Source organism: Coturnix japonica, chromosome 13, assembly GCF_054131305.1.
Source record: "Coturnix japonica strain WE chromosome 13, WE-NBRP24, whole genome shotgun sequence".
Classification (NCBI taxonomy): domain Eukaryota; kingdom Metazoa; phylum Chordata; class Aves; order Galliformes; family Phasianidae; genus Coturnix; species Coturnix japonica.
Genome location: NC_140675.1, coordinates 3,551,282 through 3,578,666, shown reverse-complemented (window position 1 = coordinate 3,578,666; position 27,385 = coordinate 3,551,282). Strand labels below are relative to the sequence as shown.

Genomic DNA, 27,385 nt, shown 5'->3' with positions numbered 1-27,385 from the left:
TAGAGAAGTCGAGGTAAATATCTGCAGCCTGTGGGTGATGTTTTTCTCTTCTGTTTCCTTGAGCAGGATCAATTCTTAGTTTTCAGAAAATACGATGGATTAAAATCTTTTCCTTAAAATAATCTGGAAACCGAATGATTCTCCAGTGTGATGTGGATCTGGGCAGCCTGGTCTGGTGGTTGGTGGCCCCTTGACAGGGGGTTTAAAACTAGATACTCTTTGAGGTCCTTTCCTACTCAGGCCACTCTATGATTCTGTGATCATTCTATGGTTCTATGATCTTGGTTGTTAGTGAGCCAAGAAAAGATGGCAATCTGAATTAGTCTATATTGAATATGTGTAATCAAAACTATATGCAGTTTATCAGATGAGATCCTACCAGCGCATGTATAATGGTATTGAACTTTCCAAGCCAACCAGCCAAATAAACAACAACAGACCCCAAAAGCCCAACAACCAGAAAACAAGAAATGTTCATATCCCAGTGTTTTTGTTAAGTTCAGTGCTCAAGCAAGCAGGAGGGAAGAGCTCCTTCCCCTCTACTCCACACTGGTGAGGCCGTATCTGAAGTAGTCTGCTTATGTCTTCTACTCCCCAGTACAAGAGAGACACAGAGCTGCTGCAGAGTCCACTGCAGGGCCACCAAGAAGATACAGAAGTTAGAGCAACTCTGCTATCAGGAGAGGCTGAGGGAGATAGGGGTGTCCAGCTGGAGAAGGGGAGGAAAGTTCAGATTTTGGAAACCACCACATCAGCTTTAACGGAGTGAACCAGTTCCAAAAGCTGTGTTTCAAAAGCACTGCTAAATAGCCCCTGTGACTCCTCGAGCTTACTACAATAAAAGAACAACACATGGGGTTGTTTAAACGTTGAGGCCAATGCATCCCATTCCTATGGGAGGTAGTGATATGTGGAGGAACTCAGTACAACAGGGTACCTTTGGAAAAGCATGTATAAAACATTAATTGCATCAATCAACAAAATGTATAAGTGAATAACTGTTCAAATCCATTTAGTGCATTTCTTACTTCTATCACGTTTTTAATTCTCATTATAATACCAATAGAAAAGAAGAAAAGCACTTTTTCAGCAGTCAGTTTACTACAAAAAGAAAATACTTCATTTAAAGCTTTTGCAGCTCCATCTTATCTGTTTCTTTCTCAAGGATTTGATCATGAATTATACATTCCAGCACAACATGAAATATTTAACTGATGCTCTTCAATTCCTTTTCAGCTTCCCAAACAAAGAAATGAGTTTGAGCACAGGAAAATTTGGGTATACAGCTGTGAATCCACTAACGTCCACAGTAGCTTTCCCCTGTTTAGTGTCCAGATCAATGGGACAGGAGCCTCAAAAGACTTCAGGTTGTCAGCACTGCTCTGTGTGCTGTAATTACAGGAGAAATGTGGATGGATTTTGCAAGTATGAATTTAGGCTTGATGCTCTGAAAATATTCCTGTAGATTTCTAAAGGCTAGGAGGGAAATATATGAGGAAAAAGGAGTGTAATGACTATTACTAATGCAGTGAAGCTATTCTCTTGTTCCAGAATTTCTTCATGCTGTCAGGAAGGTCACAGCACTGTAGTGGGACACCAAGCAGTCAGGGAGGCTACACTCTCAATGTCCTGGACTCCTTGCCCATACTGTGCATCTACAATGCTAGTTAATCCCTAGTGCTGTGCTGAAGAGGTCTGACGTGAAGCAGAGATAATTCAGGTCAGGAGTTGTAAGTGATTGCATTCAATTTAATTTTAATAAGTGCGCATAAGATTATAACTGGATAGAAATAGAAGGTTGATACTATGTAGCTATATACAATATCATTAGCTCTGGCTGTCCAAAGTGTGGAACAGTTATTGATCAGCTGGTATTGCCTTTGAGGAAAAGGACAGAGATCTCTCCTAGATTTCATTTAAGGGCTGACCACTAAGGCAGCATCTCTTTATGGAGATCGCTCTGTTGTGGCAAGACTCAACCTTTTCCATCTTGTCTGAAGGCCTCAGAGTTGATGAGTTTTTCCCATAGATACCATCTGATTATTTATTTACAACTGTTCTTGTGTAATTCCAACTGTACATTACTGTTCTTGTATTATTCTAATCATACATAACTATTCTTGCCTTATTCCAACTGTACATCTGACTGCACAGGGTTCAGTGTAAGTAATGCCCAGAAACCTGAACTTGAGGTACACTTGGGAATTCTCACTGAAATCCCAGCTGATTATTTTTTCCTCTGCAAGATTTCTTGGTATGTTCTTCTTCTTTTCATTCAGAGCCAGGAAGACTGAAGGAGCAAGCTCTTACCTTAGCTTTTGTTGACTTCCACATTTCTCCTCAGGTGGACCAGATTACAGTTAATGAAGAAAGTGACATTAAAACTTCCTCATAGCTTTCTCTGAACTAAATCCAAAGTGTATCTTGTGCAACAGTTGGCTTTACTTGACCTCTTTCTTCCTAACTATAGATATATTAAGAATGTGTCTGTTTGCATCTGCTTTCCAGCACATTTGTTTGTCTGGCTGTCAATACATTGCAGTTTAGATGGCTTGGAAGACATAAATTACATATTTTGCCAGAAATAACAAGAAAGAAAATAGAGTAGATGTTGGATTTCTAGAGTACTAGCAATAACATTTCAGGCAACATCTATCTGACACCTGAAAAATGGGGATGTACTAATAATTTGTGAAAGGCCATTAATCTGCTGTGCTTGCAGGCAGTGGATTTTTGTGGGTGCAGTGCAGCACATCCTCTATGTACCATCTGTTCCTCAGAACAGGTTCACTATAAAGTGAGATGAAGTTGTTCTGGCATGGTGTTTCAAATACAGATGCTCTCAGAGGCAGCTGGGTAGAGGAGGAGGTTCCTATCAGCAATTAATTGGTTACATTAATCTTAGAAGGTATTCTGTCTTTTATGTGTGGAAGGGGGGTGGGGGATCATGGACTACAGTCTATGAATATACTACTGAAGCAGTGCGTTTCTATATGAACTCGGAGGACATCAAGTCAGGCCTTGTTTTGAGTTATACTTGGATGAGGTGATTGGGATAGTGCCTGATGTTATGAGTGTGTCATTCTCTGCAAATCTGTGGGTTCATTTCCAGGGGAAAGCTGAAAATCAAATGTAGCACCTCCTGATTGTGTACAGTGTAATGCTGACTTGTGCTGCATCTGTGTTTTCAGTAAGATAAATGCAATAGTTTTGCTGTTTGCTAGCTAGCATTTTAAAGATAATTCTGGATTTGGATACACCTTTTTTCAGATGTTCCATACAGAAATGCGCTAACAAATTAATTGAGCCATATCCAGTATAATTTGTTCAAATCTACTGACATGAGCGTAGCCATTCTCTTTCACTATTTTACTTACCTTCTACAGCAATTTTTCTTCTGTTAAAGAAAACGTATTCTTGTTGTTCTGGCTGTCTGTATGCATGGCAATTGCACTTCCTTCTGTTTTGGTTTGTTTGTTTGTTTTGCCCGAATGTCGCACATCTGAGAGCCTAATTGCAACAGTAAATCCTCTAACTAATGTGTTGTTTTTGTAATAACTCGTAGGCTTTCTGGTTGTAAATCTTTCCATTCCAAGGCAGTAATATTCCACAATACTCTTGGAAGTCTGTGAAACAGAGACTACCAAAACAGGTTTTAGTTTCTTGGCATAACTAAAGCGATGAGATACTTTTCTAGGTTTCCTCTAGCCTTCTAAATTGATTTCTTCTGCAGATAAAGGGTGGGGGCAGTAGAGAGTTGGTTTAAATTAAACTGGATGTGATTTCAGTGATTTGACAGTTACCTTTTGAATAACAGAATTACAGCCGGATGGCAAAATGCCTCTTGGTGGCATCGCAGCTGTGATTATCCAGCTAACATAGCTGTCTATCCGAGGGAGTTCACAACAATTTGCCCTTGAGCCGAGCCGGGGCCGCCCGGGCAATGCGCAGCAGTGCCAGCAGATGGCACTCGTGGAGCGCAGCAGCTCCGGAGCTTCTTGCAAAGGAGAAGAAAATTCCGTCACTCTGTGCCGGGCTCAGGGCTGGGCTCGGTTCACCGCTGGGAGAGAGCCGGGGTTCCCAGACGGTGCCAATGGCGTTAGGCCGTGTATTTTAATATAGATCGTCTGGTTCTGGGCAGATCGTCTGCCTGGGCAATGCCTTATCAGGCCTTTCTGAGAGTTCATAACATAGTGTGAGCAACTGAACAGGCTGGTAGCCCTTCCAACCAGTGGTTTTATGGTTCTCTTTACTACCTTAAGGAAATAAGGAGAGAACTGTTAGACTTTCATAGGCTATAACTACAAATGCTTGGCTTTGTGTACTCTCTGCTTTGATCTCATTTTCTTAAAATTTGCTTAATTAATACAAGACTTGTAGAATTTAAGTTATGAAATATAATAGTATATGAAGTTTAAGAATATGATTTACCTACAATTTATTTTTTATTATGAGAATTTCTGTTCTTTTCTTCCTAGAATAAACTTCAGGAAAAAAAACATTTATATTAAATGTAGATTCATTACTAAGTAGAATGTTTACAAGCATTTAAGGTTCATGGAGGATACTGATGTGATGATCCACAATTTAAAACCTATGCACACAATGACACAGAAGCCAGTTATTCCTATAGATATGAAAATAAGGCATGTTCTCTGTATAATTCTGGCTCTGCTAAAATATGCACAGTGTTCCTGAGAATTTTCTATAAGTAATGCCTATGAGAGACAATTGATAATCCTCCAGAAACAGGCTTTAGCTGAAAATTACAGGACCATTAGGAGTGTAGAATCCTGTGTTGAAAGTAGACACATCGGTCTTGCTCTTTGTAGATTAGCATAGTGCCTTTTAAGTCAACCATTAATACCTTATTAAAATATTTACTACTGTTTTGCACACATACTTGAGAGCATTTGTGTCTTTCCAATAACCAGCATTGTTTCTTTATGGATTTCTGTGCACAACAGCATAGGTCTGTTTTAATCCTGTTTTATGGATACAGGAGTTCAAGCTCAGATAAATGGGGAAAACCACTTGGCAGAAATGGGGACTGTGGGTGGCCCTTCTGAACACCAGCTCAGTACCAGGTGCAGTGTAAGTGACCAAAGGCCAGTGAGCTTTAATCCAACAGTGCTATCATCAACCAAGCCACCTCTTTGCTGTGGGAGAACAACCATAAGGATGCAGTGTGACAGACACTCCCAAGCCTTTTGCAGGGGCTCTGGGAGTTAAAAGGGTCCTTTGAGCCCAGGAGATACTGTGCTATTCCCACTGTGCCCTTTCATAGACTTATAGAATCACAAGGTTGGAAAGGACCTACAAAATGATCTTTCCAGTGGGAAAAGCTGTCAAGTTGAAGGTTTAACTGGAGAGCTCTGTCTGTCTTGTAGTTACTGTCTCCAAGGAATGTTTCTTACACATCTCCAAGACAGCAAGGTGCTGGGGGAGCAAGGCAAGCAGGGAAGAGAATGATGAGCAACACTGTGGTAGTAGAAAGGTCTGAGTATACGGTGTGGGAGAACAGCTTGTCCACTCCAGCATGGTGAAATGCAATGTCCAGTTGTTCCCTGTCTGTGAATACAGAGTTGTAGTTGACTACATAAAGTCATTTAATTTCATGTCCCCGTCCCAGGAATGTAGCTGTTCTGTCTGTACAAAATGTCCTTAGGTATCAAGATGTATTTGTGTCCCCCAGCTTCTGTTCAAGTTCAGAGCTCATTCCCTTTTGGTAATTTGATGTTGTCAACTGTGCTTTTATTTGTGAATAGCATGATTTTTGAGAACACCAAAGGTATTAAAGAACAAAGTTCATGTGGTTATTATATTATGCTCATTTTTAGGCTATGGCTATGTTGCAGAAAAAGTCACCCCCTTCCATAGACTTCAAAGCTGAGCACATGTTCTACAGTGAAGATGCAGGTGCCCAAGTAAAAACCATCTTGGAGGGATGGAAGGCTACCCTCAGGTGGGAGCCTGATGGCAGTGTGGATGTCTGCTGCCCAGGTCCTGACCTGCTTGTGCCAGTTGTTGCCCAGGGCAGAGCTGAGGGCAAGTGCAGTGCTGGTTGCCTGGGAAATACCACTGTTACTGGCAAATTTGCTGTAAGGTCACTCTTTCAAAGTACCCTTTTTTTCTTCCAAACATAAGCTCATGGATTATCAAGATATTTTGTTTAAGTATTCCTCTCTCTTTCTGTTTCTCCCTCAAAAAAACAAACAACAACAACAACAAAAAAACAGCCTTCCTAGAACCAAATTCAAAACAATCAAATGGAATTGTTGAGTAGAAGTATCTCTTCCTGATGCATTTTGATGATGTATTTGTAAGGGTTCAGATTTGTTAGCAACTTTCAGTGGTATCTTAAAACTCATTTCCTTCAAAATCATTGCTTCTCAGTTAGACATGGTCATTTGTGTTGGTTGATATTTTAATTATTTTTATTTTTTTGTTTGTTTGTTTAATCTTTCTCACAGATGCATGAGGCTAATACTAAATCTTGTAGAACAGAATATAGTAACAGCCATGGTATAGAGCAATGCAGATGGAGTCCTGTCTCATGTTGCTGAAAATTAATCATTTATGGCTACTACTACTTGAGACTTGCATGAGATTGCTGTGAGACAGGCCAAGAACATTGGTTCAGCAGCTTCTCTTGGCCTGTTAACCAGTGATAAGCATGACAGGCACACCAGAGGCAGCAGGTTTGGTTGCAGCCTGGAGCAGCTGGTGATCCGGCTGGTAGGAGCCCAGCTGTGCCAGGCAGGGGCTGGGTGGCATGGCCTGGGGCTGACTCCTCCTGACCTGTGCTGGGGTGGGAACAGGGACGGGAATAGTTCAAGGGAGAATTTTAATCTGCATAAAATAGGGACTATTTTAAGAATAAGAACCTGTGTTCATAATTTCATTCCCATGAGTGCCTCTTTGCTCATAAATATCTCCTATTTGCATGGAATTGTTTATTGTAATAGCTCTGGTGTTTAGAAGGTACAAATAACATTTCCACTGGGAATAAAGAAGTGTCTTCTCTGACATCTATAATATCTGCCTTGTCTACTTTTGAACTAAGGAGAAGTATTTTGAGAGTAATTTTTAAATAGTTTTCAACAGCTAATGGGAATTCAGGCTTTGATGTATGAGGGATCATCTCAGTGGTCCATTTGCAATATCAGCTTAGAAAAGATGATTCCCAGCACAGCACCCAGCTCTGCTGTGGTGCAACCCAGTCCCTTCCTCACACTTCTGGGGGCTGTGGCCTCTCCACTGGACCACTGGACTGTACGTGCTCTGTGCCCCCAGTGAGGGATAACTGTACTGAAAGGGGGAGGACAGAAACTCTGAGCCTTTGCTCAGCTGAATGGAGACTGCAGCAGCCTGTGAACAAAGAAGGCAGTGTGCAGGAGTTGTATTTGTGTGCTGTGAGGTGGACCAGAAGTGTTGCTGGGCACTGTTCAGGGTTGATTTGCATCATGATACCAGCTATTTGGCAGTTAGCTTCAATGAACCATTTCTCTGCTGTTGTCTGTTGGTTTAAACTGCAATACTGAATGAAGAAATTGTCTAGTAAATTTATTTATTAGGCCTTTCAAAGCCTAATAACAAAATATGTCAGGCATTAATTTACCTGGAAAGATAATCAGAGACCTTTCATCTGGAGCAGGCAGTCTGGACAGTGTCTGTAAAGTTAATTGGTTATGAAACGAGAAGCTAAGAGGCTGCACAGCTTCAGTCTCTCTAAGGTCCTCTTTGCTGTGAGCAGCACAAGTATGCTGTGTGCCTCTAGAAACACTGCCCAGCCTTCCCCCCTCCTCCACCCCCCACAGCCAATGACAACTTCGGTGGCAGCAGAACTTTTGCTGGCCTGTACAAAGCGGGGGAATTTCCTGAGGTGCCTTTTAATCCACATGGCTCTGACATTTCTTGTCCAGTTTCTGAGCTGTGGGTCCCAGCTGGAGGAACACAGTGCAGTGTGAAGAAGAATTCAGGAGCTGGAGAGATGGGGGCATGGGGTGGCTACTAGGAGGTCAGGGTTCTTACTTCAGACGGGTGGGTGCAGTGTCCATGCAGCCCCAAGCACATAGTGCCCATTGCACTGCATAGCCATGGGGTTCACTGACAGAGCACCAAGGAGCATAGCTGCTGAGATGCATGAAGGCATGCAGTCTCCTCACAGCAAGGTTAAGTGGCACTATGCTTTAACTTCTTAACTTTACAGTCAGATTAGTGGCTCAGAGGCCCTTAGTGTTTGCTAGACAGAAGCAGAGATTTTTCAGGGCTGCTGTGTACCACACTGTATCCCTTAATGAGCAAAAGCTGCCTGAATCGCTTTGTATATGGGTCCTATCAGTTTAAATGCCACAAGAGTATCTCTGATGTCAGGATCATTGGATCCAGGACTTCTCCCTACAGCAACCCCAACTGCTCCAGCAGTGATATGCACTGTGTAGCCCCTGTTCTCCTGCCACCCCTATGTGTGGTGTTAGCCCCATCCCTGATAGCACCTCATGAGCCCAGATTGGCCATCACCTCCTGCCTCATCTGGGGCCTGTCCTCAGGGGAAGTGCTCTCACCCAGTGCCTTGCTAGGGATGCTCAGTGGTGCCATGACAATGGCTCTGGGCTTCAGTGCCAGCCTATTTAAGGAATGTATTATCTACTTTGGTAATTGGAAGTGTAATGTATTCACTCCCTGCACAGCACAGCTGATGGCTTCATTTGTCACATTCCTTTCTGTGGTTTACGCGGCTGTCACAGTGCAAATAAACCGATTACATTTCTTCAACATTGCTTTCACAAGGCTAGGCTGTGTGATGTGTAAATCAGTAAACAGAGGATGTCTGACTGCTCTCTTATCTTCTGTGGAGCCTCTTTTGATTAGTCTGGATACAGGAGCTAAAACAGGTGTGGAGGCTGTGAGTTGGGTGTGCTTTCTCTTGGAGGAAAAATAGCTGTGTAATGCTGTGGGTGTGCAGCATATGGGAAGAAGTGAAATATGTTGTGTTAAATGAGCCCTACTTCAGCTAGAGGAGATAGCCCAGTTCCAGCTGCTTCTTATGCCAAATCTAAAGGACACAAACATGACATTTTAAAATATGGAATATCTTAAAGAAACAGGAGCAAGATAATATAAAGTGAGGTAAAATAACATATAGATCAGGAACAACAATCCACAGGCCAGATGCAGCCCATGGAACATAGTATAACTATGGAGTTAGAGAAAAATTTCTGCTTTGTTCTGTGTGCTTATACCTCAGGAATGAGAGAAACACTCTGCCCAAGCATTTGTTAGAAGCAGTGTATGACTGTGATGGAGCCTTCCATTAAGAGTGTTTCTGAAAATGTATTACCATCAGACCATTCTCTGTATTAAATCAATATTTAAACATTCTTTCTCCCTTCTCCAGAGAGTTTTCTCTATTTAAAAAACAAACAAACAAACAAAAACAAACAAACAAAAAAAACAAAAAACACCAATGGGAAATTAGTTGATAGTGATCTTATTTTATATGTTCATTTTTCTGTATCTGCAGCACATCAGAGAGCATGTAATGGGCAGCTTTGCTTTCCATTAGCAGTCTGATGAACCGTGCTTGCCAGATGTGTTAGGTCTGGCCTGCAGGTGAGTCCTGCACCCAGTGGGACCAAGCAGTGAGTAGTGCATGGGCCAGGAGCTGTGCTTCTGTATGAAGTGTCTGCTCAGCCTTTCGCTTTGGAGTTACACTTTCTTTGTGGACGTTATTTCACCTTCACTGAAAGGTACACTGAAAGTAGTGATAGCTCTGCAGATATCATTGGAGTTAAAGCTTGAGACAGCTCTGCTGAGTTCAGTAAAAGCTGATCTATAATATTGAGAGGGGTATGTCACTTTCCTGCACTGCTCACAGTGCTTTTCTTTGATTACTGCTAAGACTCCTGGCTCCATTGTCCATTAGCTGACATGTTTGTTTCCTCCCATTTGTACTCTCACTTTGCTGAAGTCTGATCACTTTCTGCAAGCAGATGAACTTCTGAATACAGAGGTCTGATGAGATTTGAGCAGAATGATCTCAGAAACTGTTGCAATCAGAAATGTAAAAATTCTTTCTGCTCAATAAAATCTCATGGATATTGCCTAAAATCCTATAAAACCTGTGAGATTAAAAATGGGACTTCTCTGGCCTCTTCCCCTCTCTTGTAACCAGACTGGTCTGGGTGTGCCAGATCTGACTGCTGGTTCTCATGAGGATCTCAGATACCCCAACTCAGTCTCTTTTCACAGAATCACGGAATGACCCGGGTTGGAAGGGACCTCAAGGTTCATGAAGCTCCAACCCCCCTGCCTGGCAGGGCCACCAAACTTCCACATTTACTAGATCAGGTTGCCCAGGACCCCGTCCAAGCTGGCCTTGAACACCTCCAGGGACGGGGCATCAACAACCTCCCTGGGCAGCCTGTTCCAGGACCTCACCACTCTCCTAGTAAAGAACTTCCCCCTAACATCCAACCTGAATCTTCCCTCTTTTTCAACTTAAAACCATTTTCCCTTGTCCTGCTATTAGTGGTCCTTTCAAAGAGTTTACTCCCCTCCTGGTTACAGGTTCCCTTCAGGTATTGAAAGGCTGCAATGAGGTCACCCCGCAGCCTTCTCTTCTCCAGGCTGAACAAACCCAACTCCCTCAGCCTGTCCTCATAGGGGAGGTGCTCCAGCCCCCTGATCATCTTCGTGGCCCTCCTCTGGACCCTTTCCAAAATCTCCATGTCTTTCTTGTACTGAGGGCTCCACACCTGGACACAGTACTCCAGATGGGGCCTCACATGAGCAGAGTAGAGAGAGATAATCACCTCCTATATCCCTGCTGACCACCCTTCTCCTGATGGAGCCCAGGATACCATTTGCTTTCCAAGCTGCCAGAGCGCACTGCTGGCTCATGTTGAGTCTCTTGTCCATCAGGACCCCCAGGTCCTTCTCTGCCGAGCTGCTCTCAAGGACCACTCCTCCCAGCCTGTACAGGTGCCTGGGGTTCTTCTGGCCCTAGTGCAAAACGTTGCACTTTGCTGTGTTGAACCTCATTAGGTTCACCCGGGCCCACCTTTCAAGTCTGTCAAGGTCCCTCCAAATGGCATCCCTTCCTTCCTCCATGTCAACCGTACCACTCAGCTTGGTGTCTTTTGTGCTAATCCTGTACAGTCCATCTTTTTCTACTTGACTACCTGCCTCTGCATCCTGCCTGCGTAGAGCATTGCTCTTGAGCACACAGTTCACGCTATAGAAGATAGCTAGGTTCAGCTTGTGGGATTTGATGAATGCAGTCTGGAGAGATGCTGCAGTGCTTTCACGTGGCTCCTTGTGACTCTCCTTCTCTTCTCCAGCTGCCAAGGAAGCAATGAGTGGAGAGAGGAGTCCTAGAGTGCCTTGGCCCCCTGCTGGGTGCGAATTCCAGAAGGTGGGGATTGTTCCTCTTCCTTGTGCTCTCTGTCTGCAGGGTTAGCAGCCTCCAGTGAAGTGCTGGGGTGTGTGAAGTTCTCTCAGTGAAAAAAATCAGCCTTCTGCACTTTTGTGCTGAATATTAACCACGTTTCTGATCATCATAGTTCTGAATCCTACATCTTGTCTCAAAATAAGAAAGCAACAAGTTATTGTTTAAACCGAAGTAAGTAAATAAAATAGAAGCTCTTGCTATGGAAAGAACACTTTTGTTCATTCTCCATAATGCATCTTTTCCTGCTAAGATTAAAAGGTTTTTATGTATCTTCTTCACTTTTCCTTGTGAATTGCCTTTCTCAGGGTCACAAGCTATTTACATATGTATATATATGGGAGGAGGGAAGCACCACTTGTTCTCCAGACATTCACTCTCTTCTCTCATTCCAGGAAATCTCAGCCATGCTTTGCATTTTAGGAACAACACCAGATTTCCAGGAATATTGCAGTGAGTAAAGAGTTTCTTACCACCATAGACTTTGAGGGCACTGGGTTGCCTATGGTCCTGCTCAGCCAGTATCCCATATACTGGGTTGTTTTCTGTGACTTGGTTCTCCTTTTTGGAATCATAGAATCCTTAGAGTTGGAAAGGATTTCTGAAGGCCATCTAGTTCAACCCCCCCTGCAGTGAATGAGGAAATCCACAGCTAGATCAGGTTTCCCAGGGCTGTCTCCAGGGATGGGACATTTCCTATCCAGATCCTCTCATTTCCAGCCCCGAGGATTACTGCTCTGAGGCTGCACATCCCACTCATCTACCCATGTGGTATTTCTTCTGGCACATCACTTCGGGTTTTCCCTGAACCTGTGTCCTAAGTATGGTTCTCCTACCCCATGGACTCTGGGCATTGCTCTGTGTGCTCACATCCCAAGTGCTGTGTCTGCATATGCCCCAGAGCCCCCACTGCTCCTGGGCTCCCCTCCAGTGACAGGACAGTGGGGACTTGACTTTGCCATGGATGTGACTGCATCTCACAGGAAGAAGTCCATTCATGCTCCTGTCATGTACAGTGCTAAATAAATTTGGGAGTTGCTCAATAGCTCAACAGAATGACAGCCTTTTTCCTTAAAGATAAATATTGCCTTTAATCAGGTGCTCACTTGCTTTGCTTGAGTAAGCCAAACTCATTCCAAGAACAAAAGGGCTGCCATTGCAATAGCCTGGCTTTTCAATTTCAAACTATCTGCAGATTACAGAATAAATGAAATATTCAGTATACACAAATACTATACAGAATGATATGATACAGACCATTTCATTTTCTTTCATCCTTTTCTAGCTTACTGGCTTTTATGTAATGGGTAGACCTACATCAAAAGCCACGCTCAAGTAAGAACAAACAAATACTTAAAGCACACATTACACATGGCATTCCTAAGCCTTCTGTAAATGATACAGAGTTATTCTTTGAAGAATAGAGAGGCACTCTAATAAACTTCTCTATGAGACCAGACCATGACACTGTGACAGAGCGGCATTTTTGAGTGCTTGGCATATGTAAGATACCAGCTGCCCTTGGGGGAGAATGTGTATTTGACAACAGAAATAAGGGCAGTCTTTGCTGCTAGGACCCTAGGACACAGTGCAATGTGCATCTTCCAACTCTTTTTAACCGTATCTGTCACTCCTTCAGTAAGGAGATGTGAGCTCCATCTCAGGCAGCACCGCACTGCCAACTTGTCAAGCAATCTCTCATGGTCCTCTTGTAGTATCCCTTACACCTGGGACATGTATTCAGTCTCTGAGGGACTACTTCATTGACTGTCTGTCTCTGCCTGAACATCTTTTCTGCCTGTCAGGGTGCTGGCAGTCTGGGGTATTTCCTGCTGTGACCATGAGATCCTGCTCATCTCCAGGTGGGGGCATATCACTGCAGTCTGACTGCGACCCACTTGCTCTGTGGGTCAGGAGCCAGACATGTATTTAGAGCAGTGTTTGGGAAGGACAGAAGCTCTGGTCAGAAGTGCTATGGGGGACAATACCAGGCCGACTCTCTGAGTATGGGATATACCCTGCAGCTGGAAAACTGACATTCATCCAGAAGGAAAACATCTGAGCAGTTTGCCCAGCCTGTGACACTGGAGGAATGTACACTGCTCAGTGCCTTTGGGACTCAAATGTGATCCATACTGAGTCTGACCAGTGGCTCATCGTGTTGACGCAGAAGCTCTTCTGTTCATATCTTCTGGCTCATTAAGTCCAGACAGTCACTGACTGCAGCCGTAACCCTTCTCTACTTTCATTCCTGTGGGAATCTCTTAGTCAAACATAAAATTTCAGCATTATACAACCAAACTTCATTGTTAGTAAGGCCTGTACAGTAATGCTTATGTTTTCTTAAAATATATGTATGAGTTCTCCCTTATATACACTCATTCCAGTCATTCATAGTTACTATTAATGATTCAGCATTTTTCTGTGGTTTCAGGCTTTCCATGCCACCCATGCTATTTGCCAAACTAAAGTCACTGCTACTTTTTGCACCAGAGACTATGCTACATATCCTGTGGCCAGCCCGCACTGCCATTTAGACCACCTGCTCCCAGTCTGTTCTAGAAGTTTCCCACAATGTCACAATTGCCAATATGAGAAGGATCTCTCTTACAGCACAGCAAAAACTTCAGAGTTTTTATTACAATATTTCAAATGTGAAACAAATCTCTCCAAGTGGGAAGTGACCTCATCCCCTGATCTGAGTCCCCTCTCCCTTGGCACATGGTGGTTCCCTGGGGCATGTCCTTGCCACCAAAGTTCAGCCGATCTTTCTGTATCTCCAGAGACTGTCCCAAAACTACTCATTGCACATTAGTATCAGCTCTCCTTCCAGCATCAAAGTGCAGATGAATCAGCCGGGCTCTTCCTAGGAACTCCCATCTCTCTTCTCACTTCTTAACCAAGTTGAATTTTAGTTCTGATCATGCTTCAGTGTCCACAAAAACGTGATGAAATATCGTTAAGCTGTCTGAAATTGAGTTTTATTTTGCTTTCAGAGGGTACTTTGGAAAATTTTTCTTTATCTTTGTCAGCCTTTGTAAGTAGTTGAATGACAGCTTTACCTGTCTCCTGTGATGTTGCCTGTGAAGTGCTTTTCTCAGAACTATTATCCTGTATGGTACAAATCACACACTTTATGCCCAGCACCTCCTCCTACTCATGCCATTTTCTCTTAATGCTAGCAGGTCAGACTGTGTCCTGGATGTTATACCTTGTCTGTTGTGTTCCTTCCACCCAAGATATCTGTTCTCATCTCTGATTCCAGGACCTCAGGTCCATTCTCCCTTGTTCCTGATCATCTGTCCAAAGCACAGCCATTTCTGTGTTTCTTACAGCCTGCATCCCCTCTTTAAATGTTGGGCAACAATATCCATTATCCATTCAGCTGATGTCCTCAGGAAATAATCATACATCTGTGGCCACTTCACATCATTTACCTTCTAACTTTCTAGATATCATTGCTAAATTCTCACTAATTCATTTCTTCTACCTTTGTGTAAAAGTGAACATACATATTACGGCATCTCCCTGCTCTTTCCCTTCCTTTCCCCACCATTAATTTCATTTCCCTCAAGCCCAGAGGGAAATGCTGGAAGGATGCACCTTCCTGTGAATGTGCCCATGACTCTCCTAAAGCTTGCCTTGTACCAGTCTCAAGTCCTTCATTTCTTTCCTTTTCTCATTGCATCCTTACATTACTCCCTTAAGAGGGTCCTGGTCACCCAAGTCTCCACATTATGTCTTCACATTTCATCAGTCTTCTTTGATCTGTGCTAGCTGGCATCTAGCATTGTCAGTCCTTTCTGGTTTACTTCTTGTAGTCAGTCCTCCTCTTTTTTGGCTATGACATCTAATGGGTCACCCAGTCTGCTCTGATTTATGGTATCTCTCTCCATAAAAGGTTGTGGAAGTGGCACATAACTCCATAAGTAATCGCATTCATCAGAGCAGAGTCAGAATAATCACCTATTTATCTCCTATTCAATAGACTTGCTACAGCACTCATTATGAATTCATTTAAACTGATGCACAGTGTCCCATTATGCACTAATGGTGATGAGAAACATGACAAAACAAATGCCATTTTAAAATTGGGAAATGAATCTGTTCAGCAAGATGTATAACTATGGCTACTCATGAATTCTTACTCTTGCAGTCTTCTGCAGCACACACCTTGTTGTCTCCTCATACCTGAGCTGTACCCTGCTATGATGCTTCTGGCAGAATCAAATCCCCCCCTGCCATGGCTACCAACACATGTTGCGGCTGCATGACTCCTGCATTCCTACAGCCCACCCCTCAGCACAGCCCCTGTGCAGAGCTCCCACTGTTGCAGTGCTTCTCTCATGACTCTGTAGCACCAGCACAGCCTGAGTCCTTGGTGCTGGGGCTGGGAATTGCCCAATGACTGTGGCCATGCTGAGCGCCCTGACTGTGCTGCACTGCACCATGCAGTCCTGGTATGGCTCTGAATGTTCTTCAGGTCTCTCCCCTGTTCTTATCTTCAGGAGGATGGACTTTGTAGGGCTGTTAAATCTTCCTCTGGCACACCTTTGAAGCCATTACTTCTCATCCTATCACTAGTTAGCTGCTTCTGCTGAATAGTTTTCCTAAGGCAGTGGTTCGGCTCTGTAATGTAGTGCTGCAACCTTCTGTAGAAACAGCCCAAAGGATCCCAGCCATGTGTATGACTGCCCAAGAAGCTGATGTCTGGAGCGGTAGGATGAGTCCAGGAGCTTGTGGAAATCCTTGCCTTGCCATGGAGCCATATGTTTGAAGACTTTGATCACAGCTTTGCGGGGAAAAAAAAAGCACACTGGGAGATGATGGCGAAAAGATTTCTTCAGAAAAAGAAGCATGTGTAGAACAACCCCTCCTCTCGTTATGTTGCTGATGCTCTGGGTGCCCCTGTTCATGCCGAATTGTTCTGGAGGTCAGCCCTGGATAGGAGTGTGTCAGAGGCCAGCAGACCCAGCACTGCTCAGGGGGTTCAAGCCTCTGCCAACCTGGTACAGATAGTGGGGCTGCTAGAATGTGTGATCCCCCTTTCCCCACCCTTCTCTCCCCCCCCCCCCCCCCCCAGCCATGTCTAGGCTGTAGGAACAGCAGTGGAGTTGTTGTTGTACCTGTAATGATAGTTCTGACCCTGGATGTCCCACCGCTCACTGGCTGCAGCATCTCCTCTTCAAACTTCTGACTTCTAAGGGCTTTGGTTCATGTGGAAACTTCTCTCAGAGGTCTTGATGAGGAGCAAGTTGGATGCAGTCCCAGAATAGCACCACTAACAAAAGCTCTCACAAACAGCCAACCAAAATGCATCCTGAAGTGAGATCACAGAAATGATGCAAAGCAATCAGATGAGAGACATGGCCATAAAGAGCTATTAGATTTTTAGAACAGAGCTTCCCTTTGCCTCAGAATAGCAAGAGGATTGCTTTACATGTGCATGTGGCCTTGTAAAATTCCAGTATCTGGGAGTTGTGTGTGTTTAAAACTGCACGAGCAATGCAAGGCGCAGTGCCAGCTTTCAGCTGCATTAAATCAACAGGTGGGTGTGCAGTGCAGGGCCTCCCCAGCTGGAACCACCTCCTTAGAGCCTGTCCTGAGCTGCTGTGTCTCCACCTGGAGCCCAGGGCAGGATCCTGTGCTCAGCCCTGCTCAGGAGGACTGTCCCCTTTGTTCACAGTACTTTGTCACAAAGCCCAGTGACCCATCCAAGCCCTCGTCCTCCAGCCCAGCACACTGTCTGTGTGATACAGACGTGCTCCTCGTGGCCATTCACAGAGGTTTGCTCCAAGTCCTCAGCTCCAAATGCAAATAAACAATTATAAGTCATCAATATGTCTGATATCATGGAATTCTTGGCTGGCAACAGCTATCCTGTGTTGTATAATTGAAAGAAATGCAATGGAGTGTTATTTAATAGGTAATCAATCAGTGCTGTACTTGTACACCTGAGCTAATCAATTACTGCAGGAATGCCAGTGCTGGCCACCTGCTGGGAAACCACCTGTGTACATCAGGGCACCAAAATGCTCCCCTGCTTGTTGTGGGTTCATTAACAAAATTTCATGAAGAAATCTTATGTTCATAGATGCCAGTCATCTAATAAATGTTGTAGAGTTGTTTCTCAATCTAAGCTTTTTAATTTTTATTATTCCATAGAAAGTCTGAAAATGTAATAAAAACAGCTTAATAATTCTAAACAAACAAATGAACAAACAAACAAACAAACAAAAAACCTAAAATGGTAATTCAATGTTCCTGACTTGCTTTAAAAAGATCCCAGATTTAAGAAGTAATTAAAAAGTGCAGGAGAAAAAAATACATCCTAGAAAGCCCATCTGTGCTTTGCAAAGTGGCCTCGTTGGTTCTGGGCTGTGTCCTTCAGCCCTGTGCTTTGGGTGCTGGGTGCCTGCCCAGAAGGTGTTCTACAGTCCACTACCTGCATCTCATCATGTGCATCCCACCTGAGCACTGGGATTCTACAGCCCTCTGTATTGCTATTTTATTTATAAAATGTTACCAATAAAGCCAGAAGCTTCAAACAGATTAGATTCATTCATCCAGCCTTCACACAACGTTGAATTACTCACACAAACCAGGCTGTCTGAGGCAACGACAACAATGTTTTCACAAATTGTTTAATTAGACAACTTCTGGGCAATTTCTTCCAATGGTTTCACTTCCCCTGCCCACAGATATTCTGGTGCTCACCACATCTGTCATAACAACCCTTCCTGGATGCTGGAGTTTTGGGGCCAAGCCCAAATTTTTTATTTATTTTTATTTTTATTTTTTGCTTTGAAGGACAAAAAGAAGCATAAACAGCAAAGAACCTTCTTTATTTTTTCCTTTTTTTTCCCCCCTTTTTCTTTTTCTTTTCCTTTTCTTTTTTTTTCTTTTCCTTTTTTTTTCTTTTTCTTTTTTTCCTTTTTTCTTTTTCTTTTTCTTTTTCTTTTTCTTTTTCTTTTTCTTTTTCTTTTTCTTTTTCTTTTTCTTTTTTTCCTTTTTTCTTTTTCTTTTTCTTTTTCTTTTTCTTTTTCTTTTTTCTTTTTCTTTTTCTTTTTCTTTTTCTTTTTCTTTTTCTTTTTCTTTTTCTTTTTCTTTTTCTTTTTTTCCTTTTTTCTTTTTCTTTTTCTTTTTCTTTTTCTTTTTCCTTTTCTTTTTCTTTTCCTTTTTCTTTTTCTTTTTCTTTTTCTTTTTCTTTTTCTTTTTCTTTTTCTTTTTCTTTTTCTTTTCCTTTTTCTTCTTCTTTTTCTTCTTCTTTTTCTTTTTCTTTTTCTTTTTCTTTTTCTTTTTCTTTTTCTTTTTCTTTTTCTTTTTCTTTTTCTTTTTCTTTTCTTTTTCCTTTTTTTTTTCTTTTCCTTTTTTTTTCTTTTCCTTTTTTTCCTTTTCTTTTTCTTTTCTTCTTCTTTTTTTAAGGAACAAATTATCATCATTTTGTTTGCTTAGCTGAGAACTCAACCAAGGTCTGGCAGGCAGCTCTGAGGGCACTGCAGGGGACTCCAGGCTCAGCTTCATCACCCCAGGCTCAACCAGAAATCCAAGGTCCCTCCTGCAGCCACAGCCATGAGTCACTGATGTCTTATGCAAGAAAATTCCTCTTCCCATTTTAAACTATGGATGAGAATTTCATCAGAGGGAAGCAGCTTCGGAACAGACGTTCTCACAAACTCATTCTTTGGCTCTATCTGTTTCCAATGAGGCTTTACAATCTGCCCTTCCAATAGTATTCCCATCTTGTTTGGTGGCTTTTATCCAAGTTGGTTAATAATTTCTGTTATCGTCCTTCGAGCCTGAACAATTTTAGCTCCTCCAAATCCCTTGTTGTTCCTTATTAAGACACTAGCTACTACTGGAGAAAGATGACTGATTGCAATAGCTGTAGGCAGAACTCATGCTGATTAACAAATCACTTGAAAATAATATGCTTTTTAGCCATTAGAGTTATTAATAGTATGTTTGCTCCCTTTCTTGGGGCATTTAATGCTCAAGGAATTAGCCAATCTGGAGAGTAAATCTTTTAGTTCATAGTGGACACCAAACTCAATCTGTCTAGCTGGAATGGGACTATACACTCATTTTCTTTTCAAGACTCCACAGAATTTGACATTTTAGTAGAAACTTAATAGCTTGCAGTAATTTTTTTTACTACCTGCAGCAAGATTAGCTGCTAAGATAAGGAGCTGATGGAGCTGGTGAGTGACAGGGCACGTTCACCTCATTTAAAATATGCATAGGGGAAGGGAAACACTTTGGTACAGAAGTGCTGCTGCTGCTTCCCAGGCATCCAACGACCCTCAAAAGACACTGCCATCACACTGAACCTTGCCTATGGGAGCCTAGTCAGAGAGACAGCAGGTGTTTCTAAATGAAATCTCCATGCTGCCTGATTTTAATGGGTCCTTTACTTTGTAAAACCAAGAATTATTAATTAATATTTATACTTTGTTTACGAGTTAATGGGTAACTGGCTTGGGTAAGATCCCTGGATGATCTATCAGTTCACACTGGGAGTAACTGTCATGCAGAACAAGCAATGCTATTAATCAACACAAAGCAGAAGATCACATGGAGGATATTCTTTCTTGCTCTCTTTTTCAGTTTTTTGTCTCCCTCTTTGTTCTCTCCCTCTGTGCACTGTATCATAGAGTGATGGGTAAGACTGTATTTCAGCCTCTCTTGAGGAATGGTTTTGTGGTAAGGAGCCCAACAGCCTCTGGTGTCAATGCTGCTCAACAACCAAAGTTAGTTAATGTGTAGGAAGAAAACAAGTACCTCTGGCATAGGTGTGGTCTCGCAGTGCAGAGCAATGTTCACAATAAAATGGCTGTCTGGGATAGAATGGGACTGTTCCCATATGATGAAACAAATATAGGTCTAACCTGGCATAAAAGTCTACAGCAATTAAACAAGTGGCTGTTCATTTTGGTCTTTTAAAGAATTTCATCGTATCCTGACGCTGTAAGCCTTACCAGGAAACTCAGTATGTGAAAACGGAGGAGTAATGCTTGATTTGATTTGATTTGATTTGACTTGATTTGATTTTTTTTTTATACTGATTACTGTGAATATCACTATGCATTTGAAATACCTATATTTGAATTGCATTAATCTGCAGAGTGTTTCTGAATCTTTTTAAAAATCTAGCAGTAAAATAATGTCTGCTTGGCATTTAATAATGGCAGATACAACAATAAATATTCACTTAGGATGACTGTTTTTTGCACTGTTCTGTCCATCAAAATATGAACAGAAAATGTGTCCCATTAGTGCAGAAAATGTCTGGAAAAGATACTCCCTGATTAAGGCAGATGTGTCTGCTGATGGTTTGATTTGGAACATGGATTGCTACAAATGAGTCACATTCCTGGGAAGGGGATTTAACGCTCAACAGGTTCAGGCTCCAGGCTTTCCTCTGGCTCAGTCTCACTGCTCTCTTTCTGCTTCACACTTCTTTCGTACACAACAATTCAGTTGTCCCTTATTAAGAGTGCTCCCTCTGTCAGTTCTTCCTCAAGTGCATAACCTTGCTACGCCCAATCATATTAAAGAGTGACTGAAATGGCTTTGCTTTCCATCACAAAAACAGCTGCTACATCAGTTGTAAAATCCTGTCATTTATCTTTTCCCATTTCTATCATCTTATTCAATGCATGAGACAGACACAAATGCTCTGTATTATAGATATTAATAAACCTCCAAATTCTGTGCTATTTCCATGCTGGTTAAACATGGAGTAATCCTTAAATGGAAAAATAAAGCAAGATAAATGCAACCAAAACTCAGAAAGCCAAGGTATACAGCTTTTGTCTATGTACAAGCAAATCTTCATCCAAATGGCTTAAAGGAAATAATGGTGATATGCACATTCCATGCAATCATCATAAAAAAGAATCTGTACAACAGAGCATTTGTCAGAAATCACTGTGAGTAAATGACGACTTTCAGGAAAATCAGAAACATTCTTTGCTATAGTCACTGTCTAAAACTGAGGAATAGAATGAGATGAAATGAAGCAAACCAAGAGATCTCCAATGGAAGTTTTAAAACATTACAGCTAAAAGCAGAAGCTGAAATAATAAAATGAAACTGGTCAAACCCTAGAATTAGAGATTATGTGATAGAAACACATTTTGTTAGATTGTGGGTGACATGCAAGCCTGATTTCTTTTAGTTCTATTATAAGAAACATCACTGGATTCAAAATATCTTGGTGTGGTTTTCAATCATACTTCCATTTTACAGATAGATTTTCAGTTCAATACTCATGGTGTCCTTTGAGAAACGAGCAACTACATAGCTGATGTATACATATTTAGTATGCACATGGCAATCAATTCTGGAGGGGCTGGAATTACATGATCTTGAAAGGTCCCTCCAGACAACTGTTCTGTGATTCTATGATATATTCTAAGTATACAAATACACAATAATTAAATGTTTATATAACATGTGTAATATATACGTATATTTAAGAACAGCAAATCACACACAAAAAAAATGTTAGACAAATTTTGGAAGAATGCAATTCCAGTCCTCTGCTCAGATGTGCCCAGCCTGGAGGTTTGCTTCCACTGCAGACCTGGGCCAGTCCAGCTCCGACTCTGACTGGGGATGGAGAACCCACAGCTTCCTTGGTCTCCAGCAGAGTGCCTGGCCATCCTCTCGCCAATAGCGTCATCTTGTGCCTGCTCAAAATGTACCTCACTTCAGCTGTGCCCTCTGTCTCTTCTATGTCCTTCCATGTCCATCTGCCAAGGGCCTGGCATCCCAGAGGGCAACTGGATAGAGGAATAAAATACCCATTCTACACCTCTCACCCAGCTGCCAATACTCATTCACGCAGCATTGCTTCACTCCACCCATTGCCCATCATGCCTTGGTCTCTAAGTGCTACAAATTAGGAGGTTTTTGAAAATGCACAAGGGCATAGATGTTGAAAATATGTACCATCGCTTGGCTAGCAGAGCTCCAGTTAAGCCTTTTGTGTGTTTCTGTAATACACAGATTTTGTAAGGTAAAGGACGATTTGCACTTTCCCTAATAGCTTACTGGTAGTTTGTGTTCATGGCTAACACACACCACAAAGATCTCTCCAGCTGCTTGTCATATCTTTGCAGGCATTGTTTAAAGGATGAACTGTACTGAATAAGTTTCATTCTGCATACATTATTCATCAAAAAAATATTACTTCCATGAACTGCGATTAGTACAGTTGCTGTCCATAGACTTCAGTGTATTTTGCCATGAATTTTTCTATAGCTTTTCAAAGAATACACAGTTCCAGGGTTCTTTTTCTCTGTGCCTTTTTTAAACTTCCTTCAACAATCACTTGTAGCTGGTGATATGTTTCCATTGAAAACCATATTGTGATACAAAGCAGTGTGACAGCTGCAATTTTACACAACATGAAATATCAGCTGAGGAAATTACAAAGAGCATTTCCCTGAAACCACGATTTAAAGAACAAATCAATTACCTCAGTGAAGCTGCTGCTCAAAAATTAAACAACCCTGATTATCCTCAAGTAAAGTTCAGATCTGAGGAACTCACGCTGAGGCCCACTTGGAGTTAGCAGAAAATCGTTATTCTAGGGTAATTGCAAGGAAGGAAGGTTGCGATCCCACACATGTTGATAAGGAAAACCATTATTTATTACAGCTGTTTGTCTTGCTCCAATTCATAGGAAGGAGAGGAGGTTCTTTGATATATGTATACCTGACATGAGATTAAGAAACAAAGAGTTCAAATGGTGGTCCAACCAGCTTATTACAAATCTTAATCAGGGAGATGGGGAAGGGGAGGACTGGCAACTATTATGAATTAGGGTGATGGGGAAGGGAAAGTGGGCAATAGGAAATATAGGAAAGAAGCAAAAATTGCATAAAGCAGGGATAGTCACCACCAAGACCTAGCAGTATTCTGTTGCATGCCATTGCAATGCCCCAAGGCAAAAGTGCAGGGAAGAGCAGCAGCAGAGTGGCCGGCCTTAGGCAGCAAGCAGGTAGAGACAGAGCAGGCCCAAGAGGAAGGGGCAAGTTTCAGGTAGCAGGCCCAGGAGAGTCTATCAGCATGCAGGAATCATGTTGTGAAGCACCTGATGTCATGTTTATTGGTCCCTTTTTTATCCTTCTTCTGCCAATGTGGCATTCCGGGGTACTTGGGTAAGAGCCATGTGCAGAACCCCCGAGATGGCATCTCCCTTGAGAAAAGACTGCTTCCCAGCCACTAAGCTGTGGCTTATCTCTTTCTCTATCGTTGCCCTTGGACTGCAAATCTTCAGACAAAATATTTCATCAACTCTGACTGTGATTTGCCTGGACTTGTCCATATGTGTCCCTAGGTTGGATATTAGGAAACATTTCTTTACAGAAAGGTTGTTAAATACTGGAATAGGCTCCCCAGGGAGGTGGTTGAATCGCCATCCCTGGATGTGTTTAAGAGCCATTTGGATGTGGTGCTCAGGGATATGATTTAGCAAAGGGTTGTTAGTGTTAGGGTGCTATTGTTAGGCTGCTGTTGGACTTGATCTTCAAGATCTTTTCCAACCTGGGTAATTCTATGATTCTATGATTTAGACAAAGGATTTCTCAACCCTTGACCAGGACTTGTCCATCTGTGTCCTCAGCAAACTTTGAGACAATGGTGTGAAAGAATAATCTCTTACACTGTTTTATAGAGGTCCTCAGATGAAACAATAACAGAAATGTATTAGTAGTCTTTGTGTTTAGTTATCCCTCAAGGCAGCCCTATGACTCCCTCATAGCAGCTCCTCATGTCAGAATGCAGCTCCATGGCAGCCTAAAGCTCCCCATGGCATCCCTACAGCTCCTCATGGCACCCTGCAGCTCCTCACAGAGAGTGGAGGGGTAGCACTGAGCTCTGCTCTCTGACAGCCACAGGGTCTGAGGGAACACATGGAGCTGTGTCAGGGGAGGGCAGGTGGGGGTGAGGGAAAGGCTGTGCCCCAGAGGGCGGTGGGCATGGCACAGCTTCCAGGGCAGCAGGCACAGCCCCGAGCTGCCGGAGCTCAGGGAGTGTTGGGACACCACTCTGACACCAGGTCTGGGTGGTGCTGTGTGATCCCTGTGGGTCCCTTCCAACTTGGAACCTTCTATGTCCTATGGTGACCCCACCACGCAGCTCCCCACGGTCCTGGCACAGTGGCTCTCTGTAGCACCTGCCCCTAAAAAAAGCTTTCCCAAATCTCTGATATTTTCATGGAAAGAAACCCACGCAGTTCTCAAGCACCTCTGTAACACGTTCCTCCTTATGCTGTTCTATCAGCCAGCTGCAGAAATCCCAGCTGCTGCGGATGCCTGTGCCAAACAGTGACCATGCCAGTGATTGTAATCTGGAATTTGGGCTGTGTTCTAGTCTTGCTTATTTTGCACTGAATACATGAAGGTATAGTCTGCTTCTGTTTTAATTAACATCAGGAAATTTACACTGTTCCCTTTTCACAAAAGGAGAAAGAGAATCACTTTTACCTAAGGTAAATTAGCATGACTTCAGTGAAGCTAATTAAGTTATCCCTAAATTATGTGCAGAAATCAAGGGAAGCGCTTTGTTCTCCCTAGAAGGCTGTCTGTAAAAACACACTGCTTTTTCTCTTTTCTTAGGCTTTCTGCAAAATTACTCCTGGGGAGCCCAAATGCCTCCAACTGCCAGGAGACAACCAGCACTGACAGCTCCTGCAGCACTGAAGGCAGCCATGCAGCCATGCAGAAATGCAGCCATGCAGAAATGCAGCACTGCTCCTTGGCCACTTTGTGTGAAGTGCTCAGGCACTGCCCCCGTCAAACACAGCTCTGTCTATGAGCTCAGCAGCCAGTGATGAAACTCTGGGAAGAGAAGCTGCCTAAGATCCCTTTTATATTCTTGGCAATCATATTTTGAATGTAAGAATTTTCACTCAGTCAAAAGCACCGATACACACTGCAGGTGTGTATCACAAACAGGTTGCTGTTTGTCTCCCAAACAGAAGGTTGTGTTGAGTTATGGAAGTAAAAAATACGTATATGGTACTGTATCCGGTTCTTGAGTACTGTATCCAGTTCTGGGCTGCCAGTACAAAACAGACAGGGATCGTCTGGAAAGAGTCCAGCTGAGGGCCACAAACATGATAAAGGGCCTGGAACATCTCTCCTATGAGGAAATGGGTGACCTGGGTCTGTGCAGCCTTGAGAAAAGAAGACTCAGAGGGGATCTGATTAATGTTTATAAGCATTTAAGTGTGGGAGATAAAGGCACATGGCCACCATCTTTTCATTTGTCTGTGTGGACAGGACAAGGGGAAATGGCCACAAACAGGAGCATAGGAAGTTCCACACCAATATACAAAGGAACTTCTTCACAGTGAGGGTGATGGAGCACTGGAACAGGCTGCCCAGGGGAGTTGTGGAGTCTCATTCTCTGGAGATATTCAAGACCCATCTGGATGCCAACCTGTGCAGCCTGCTGTAGAGTGCCTGCTTTGCAGGGGAGCTGGATTCGATGAGCTCTGCAGGTCCCTTCCAACCCCTACAATTCTGTCATTCTGTGACATCTGAAAATGGGGAAGGGGCTTACCAAAATGAAATAACGATTGCATCTTAGGGATGTAGTTGCTGGCTGATACAGCTAGAACACTTGTCATGATAATTCTACACACAATTCTACAAGTTAATTTTGCTCGTTGCTGTTCAGCATAAGTCTGGGAAGCTACCCATTTAAAAAAGATTCTGTGCCAAATGAAATAACCCTCCTTGGAATTGCAGCTGCTCTTTGAGAGTGTGACGTGAGTGGCATGGTGAGGGCTGCAGCAGGGCCGGAGCTGCTCTTGCAGGACCTGGGGCTGCCCCTGGGGGGTGTTGGAACCCTGGGTCTATTCACCTTAATTACTCCATCCTAACCACAATACAGTAAGACACAAACCAATGGCAGACACTGTTCCATACCTTGTTTGTTCTGGGTACGTATAATGACAGGACAATACAAAGGGAAAGTCAGTTAAAAAATGAGGGAACAGAGTAAGAAGAAGTGGCACAGTGGCACAAGAAGTGACACTGCAATGGGGAGAAATCTTTACAATAAGCAGTTTAAAAGGACATGAAAATAAAAAAAAAAATGTCCCCATCAGCAGAGTATAAATCACAAGTCAACCACTTTAACTCCAGGAACTGCTTAAATTGAAGTATATGTTTGAAAAGAGTTGTGAATCCTTGAAAAAAATGAGTTTACTGAGAGTACGTGCATTAAATAGTTGGCAAGAGACTGCTTAATATGTTACACTTATAACCATAATTGCACATAATTCTGTAATTAATTTCATTGCACGTGTGACACTATACATGCCAAACATAAGTGCTTGTGTGCAGATGCACACTGCTTATAACGTGGTCATTAATTCCCCCACTGTTGACAATCAGCTCATGGAAATAAACTGCCAAATCCCAGTAGGACTCCAATGTGTCAGATGTGTTCCTTTCTTACTGCAGATCATATCCTGTGCTGAGTGCTGTGCTTCTGAGCAAGCAGAAAACAAAATTCTCATGAATTGAATGGTGTCACTTACTTCACAGCTAATTACACGTGGTTTTGTTCTGCTCTGGGTTAAGTGATCTGTTTGCAAAATTTATAATAGGAAGAAAAAAAGAAAGAAGAACATGGCTATTCCACAGAAGTCTGTAGTTCTGTGAACAGGATCCTGGCTCATCTAAGCCAGGGCTTGGTGACTTGTATTTACAAATGAGGGTGGTACCGCCTGTTGGTTTAGGACCCTTCACCAGTCTCTGGGTGTCTGTTGTTTCCTGCATTTGGCAGAGCCTTGCAGCCGGAGCTCCAGGCTGGTGCCTTCCAGTGCCAAGCAGTGCAACTACAATGGGGGGCAAGTGGGAAGCCAGTCATCATGGTAACACTGGAGCACTTCTGACATCCTCCTCTCCA

The 27,385-nt window shown here is 42.8% G+C and overlaps 1 long non-coding RNA gene across 1 annotated transcript; it reads left to right on the top strand.

Annotated features, from left to right (window-relative positions):
• Positions 1 to 26,901, top strand: LOC146758596 (uncharacterized). The gene is made up of 2 exons (XR_014934037.1): positions 1 to 1,720; positions 25,081 to 26,901. It is a non-coding gene; the product is annotated as an uncharacterized LOC146758596 (long non-coding RNA).
• The last annotated feature ends 484 nt before the right edge of the window (positions 26,902 to 27,385 follow it).